The sequence below is a fragment of the Otolemur garnettii genome, unplaced genomic scaffold, assembly GCF_000181295.1.
Source record: "Otolemur garnettii isolate 467f Iridium unplaced genomic scaffold, OtoGar3 scaffold00085, whole genome shotgun sequence".
In the NCBI taxonomy this organism is placed as follows: Eukaryota; Metazoa; Chordata; class Mammalia; order Primates; family Galagidae; genus Otolemur; species Otolemur garnettii.
In genome coordinates, this window is record NW_003852480.1 from 1474754 (window position 1) to 1480243 (window position 5490).

A 5490-nucleotide genomic window follows, 5' to 3' on the forward strand; every position below is an offset into this window, starting at 1 on the left:
AAATGATGGTGACATAAAGACTGCATCGAACATGTCAACATGCAGGGAATTTGTCACTGCTAGACTTGCCCTACAGAAAATGATCCAAAGGGCCTTATGGATGAAAAGCACAATAGGAACCCATCAGTATAAAAACACCCAAATGTAAAATCTGATAGGTCTTATATAACGCAAGATTAAAAACAAAAGTATTTATTCAACTTGTTGATCAGAACAGTGTCTAACATATCAAGGCTAGCATTGAACATGACCAGTCTGAATGTCCCACTTAAAAGACAGTGACTGATAGAATGGATGAAAAAAATATAACCCAAGTATCTTCTGCCTCCAGGAAACAGATTTAATCCACAAGAACTTGCACAGACACCAGACTAAAAGATAATGGAAAGTATTCCACACAAATGGAAACCAAACCAGAAGAGGTGCAGCCATTCTTATATCATAGACTTTAAATGAACAAAGATAAGAAAATGACAGAGATGGTCGTCATGTAATCATAAAGAGACATAACAATCCTAAATACAGGGTGAAAATTAAGGTCATGTGCAATTTAAACGAGTTTAACATAGTAAATTGCACATAAGCTTTATGGACACCCTGTATATATGCACTTAATGCAAGAACTCCCAGATTTATAAAACAAATCCTACTAGATCTAAGCAAAGAGATAAACAATAGTATTATGATTTCCAAGGACCTTGACAGCCCATTGACAGAGCTGGACAGATCACCAAATCAGAAAATAAACAAGGAAATACTGAACTTAAATGGGACTGCAGAACAAATAGGCCTAACAGGCATTTACAGAACACTCTACCCCTAAACCATAGAATATATATTCTTTTTATCAGCACATTGGATATTTTCCAAGATTGTTCACATCTGAGGCCATAAAACCAGTCTGTGCAAATTCAGAAAAACTGAAATCATACCATGTAGGTTCTCAGACCACAGTGGAATAAAACTAGAAATCAATTGCACGAGAAACTTAAATCCATACAAACTTACAGAAATATACTTGCAGCCTTAAAGAAAGATGGAGACTTTACCTCCTTCATGTTTACGTGGATGGAGCTGGAAAATAATCTTCTTAGCAAAGTATCTCAAGAATGGAAGAAAAAGTATCCAATGTACTCAGCCCTACTATGAACCTAATTTATAGCTTTCATAGGAAAGCTATAGCCTAATTATAGCCCAAGACTATGGGGAAAGGGAAGGGGGGGGAGGATGGGTGGAGGGAGGGTGTTGGGTGGGACCACACCTATGGTTTATCTTATAAGGGTACATGTGAATCTTTCTAAATGTAGAATATAAATGTCTTGACACAATAACTAAGAAAATGCCATGAAGGGTATGTTAACCAGTTTAATGAAAATATTTCAGCTTATATATAGAACCAGCATACTGTACCCCATTACTGCATTAATGTACACAGCTATAATTTAATAAAAAAAAAGAAAAAAAGAAATTTACTTGCTACTGAACAACCCTGGGTTAATGATGAAATAAAAACAGAAATCAAGAGATTCTTTGAATTGAATAACAAAGGGGATACAGCTTTTAAAATATATGAGATACAGAAGAAATAGAGCTAAGAGGAAAGTTCACAGCCTCAAGTACATGCACCAAAAAGACAAAACTGGCAACATATCAACCTCTCGTCCCATCTTAAGGAGATAGAAAAAAAAAGTTAGAAAGCAATCAGAAGAAAGGAAATTATAAAGCTCAGAGTAGAATTATATCATAAATGAAATGTAACCACCCCCAAAATAAAAAGCATTAATAAAACAAGAAGTTTGTTCTATGCAAAGATAAACAATATCAATAGATTACTGCCCAGAATAGCCAGAAATAGAAGAGAAAGGACTCAAATGATCGTGACAGAAATGTGAAAGGAGATGTTATAGGTGATAGCTCAGAAGTACTGTGAAGAAATTATATTATATAATAGTATCATCTGCTAATACTGTAAAAATCTCTATGTACACAAATCAGAAAACCTACAGGAAATGAAAAACTTCCTGGAAACACATTACCTCCCAAACATTAATCAGGAAAAAATAGAAATCCTAAGCAAACCAGCAATGAGCAGTGAGATTAAGGCAGGAATACAAAATCTCCCAATAAATGAAAAGCTCTGAACCAGGAGGATTTACAGTTAAATTCTACCAGATATATAAAGAATAACTGGCAATTATCCTATAGAAATTATGCCATAACGTTGATAAGGAGAGAATCCTCCCTGGTTCATTCTGTGAAGTGAAGATCGCCTTCATACCAGAGCCCAGAAGGACACAACTAAAAAGAAAGCTGCAGAGTAATATCCCTTATGAACAATGAAGCTATAATCCTCAACAGGAATTCAACAGCACACCAGAAAGACCAAGTAGGTTTCCTCCCAGGAATGCAAGGATGATTCAACATATGCAAATCAGTAAATGTGATTCGCCACATAAACAAAAACCAAAAATAAAAAGCCTTATAATCAACTGAATAAATGCAAAAAAACTGATAAATCTAACAGTCTTTCATGACAAAAATACTCAACAGTGTGGGCATAGAAAAACATACCTCAGGATTATAAAAGCCATATATGACAACGTACAGCCAATATCATTCTAAATGGGGGAAAGGTTAAATACTCTAAGAACAAGACAGCCACGCCCAGTGGCACTACCTCTATTCAACATTTTACTGAAAGTCCTAGTCAGATCAATCAGGCAAGATAAAGGAATATAAAACATGGAAAATGGGAAAGAGGAAGTCAAACTATCCCTGTTTTCTGATATGGTCTTGTATTTAGAAAATCTAAAGACCCCACCAAAAGACTCCTAGAATTGGTAAATAAATTCAGCAAAGACTCAGATTACAAAATCAATGTGCACATACCGGTAACATTTCTACATACCAATAACGGTATGAATTGAAAGTCCAGTCAAGAACTCAATGATCGGTGGCGTCTAGGGCTCAAAGGAGTAGGGCACCACCCCCAAACGCGAGAGGTGGTGGGTTCAAACCCGGCCCTGGCCAAAAACTGCAAAAAAAGAGAACTCAATAATCTTTATAATGGCTCCAAAGAAAATAAAGTATTTCGTAATGTACTTAGTCAAGGAGGTGAAAGATCTCTGTGAGGAAAGCCACAAAACACTGATAAAAGAAACTGTAAATGAATAAACAAATGGAAGAAGATCCCATGGTCAAGGACTGGTAGAAGTAACGGAATTAGATGTCCACACTGCCCAAAGTGATTTACAGATTCAACAATTCCATCTAAATACCACTGTCTCATTTTACAGATCTCGAAAACATAACACGGAACTTCATTTACAACCAAAAGAGTACCCAGATAACCAAAGTAATCTTTTTTTTCCAGGTTTTAAAACTTTTTATTTGCATTAATAAAAAAAATTGTGCATTCCAATAATTAAAATCATTTGAACTTAAAAAAAAAAAAATGACACTCAGATTAAACTGCATTTTACAGCCTGCAAGAAATCCTGGGCTAGTCTAGTTTTAACTTTAGATTTCAGAGTCGTCCCACTCCGACTCTTCTGTCAACATGCGGGTTCTTTTCTTTCCCAGCCAGCCAGGCAGACGGTAGAGGCAGGCTCGGCCTTCGTTGTCACTGGTTCTGGATACTTGGATGTGAAAGGGGCAGCACAGTCATTTAAACTGGATCCAATCTCTCTGCCTCCTACAAAGTTAAACAGCTAAAAGAAGTAAAATCAGAAGGCGATGCTTGTGGAATGTACGGTGCATGTTGGCGGCGCTCGCCTCATTACGACTCACCTGCTTGCTTCTCCTGTTCCATCGTTTCTTTGCAAGGCAGTGGATTTTTCTCTTGCGTTTCCGACTTCTTCAATTTCGATTTACCGAATTCTCAATCTCAGCCATATCGGGTTTGTCAGACATGGTCGCGGAGGAAGCAGAGCGAGGTGTGAGAGCTAGAAGAGTCCGATCTGTGCAACCACCGAATCAGCCAAAGTAATTGGCTGGCTATAGTAAACAGCATGGTACTGGTATAAAAGTAGAGACACAGACCAATGTATCAGAGTACAGACGCCAAACTTAAAACCATATAGCTATGACCAACCAACCTTCAACAAAGAAGGCAACAACATATACGGGGAAAAGGAATCCCTACTCAATAAATGGTGCTGGGGAAACTGATTAGCTACGAGCAAAAGAAAAAGAGGAGGTCCACATCTCTCGAATTAATGCTAGATGGATAAGGGACTTAAATTGAAGGTATGAAACCATCACAATTTCTAGAAAAAATATAGGAAAAAACATTCTAGACATAGGCCTAAGCAAATAATTTATGACTAGGACACCAATGGCAGCCACAAAAGTTATTTTGAGGGACTTAATTGAATTAAAAAGCTTCAACACAGCAAAGGTAATAATTAACAGTGTAAACAGAGTGCAGAAAATATTCACAAACTACACATTTGTCTACGGAATAATTTTCAGAATTTGTAAATAACTGACATCAGAGATAAAAACCTATCAAAGACCGAGCCAAAGATATGAATAGAAGTTTAGCGGAAGAAGATAGACCAATGACCAGAAAACAGGAAAAAAATCTTCAGTACCACTAATCATCAGAGAAATGCTAATTAAGACGAAAGTAACATGCCATCTTATCCCTGTCGGAATGGCCATTATTAAAAAGAGGAAGAACAAGTGTTGGCATTGTTGCAAAAAGAACTGAACGCATATACACTGTTGGTGGGACTGCAAACTAGCACAAGCACTATGAATACAGTATGGAGACTCCTTAAAGAACTAAAACTAGACTTCCCATTCAATCCAGCCTTCTCATTACTTAGTATTTACCTAAAGGAAAGAAATCATGTTATCAAAAAGACATCTGCCCTGGAACGTCACAATTCACACCTCACAACTGCAGCACAATTCATAATTGCAAAGATGTGGAATCAACCTAAATGCCCCCCAATTTATAAATGGATGAATAATATATGAAACACACACATACCCCATGGAGTACCACTCAGTCATAAAAAGGAAGCAAATAACGTCTTTTGCACCAACTAGTATGGAACTGCAAGTCGATAGCCTAAGTGAAGTACCTCAGGATTAGAAAAATAAACACCACATGTTCTCATTAGTAAGTGGGAACATGATAAGTGGAGAGAACCACAAAGAGACAGAAAGGATACTGTGAACCCAGAAGGGGAGAGTGAGAATTAGTTCAAGGATAAACACTTACCTGTCAGGTAGATTGAATGATGTGCTGGTGACAGGCACACCAAAGCCTTATTGTCAACATTACCTAGTGAATTCATGTATCAAAAAAACATTTGTACCCCCTTAATATTTTGAAAAGAATAAAAATAGCATCACATAAGACTTCTATGTGAAGTATTCATTATTATCAACATTGTGTTGGCATTTGGGGGGAAGCAAATCTTTTGCTTCAATGAATACTTCGTAACAACAAAACCAAACAAGAAGATGCAGCATGTA

The 5490-nt window shown here is 36.9% G+C and overlaps 1 pseudogene; it reads right to left on the bottom strand.

Annotated features, from left to right (window-relative positions):
* Positions 1 to 3770: 3770 nt before the first annotated feature.
* Positions 3771 to 3952, bottom strand: LOC100965848 (annotated as a pseudogene).
* Positions 3953 to 5490: the final 1538 nt, after the last annotated feature.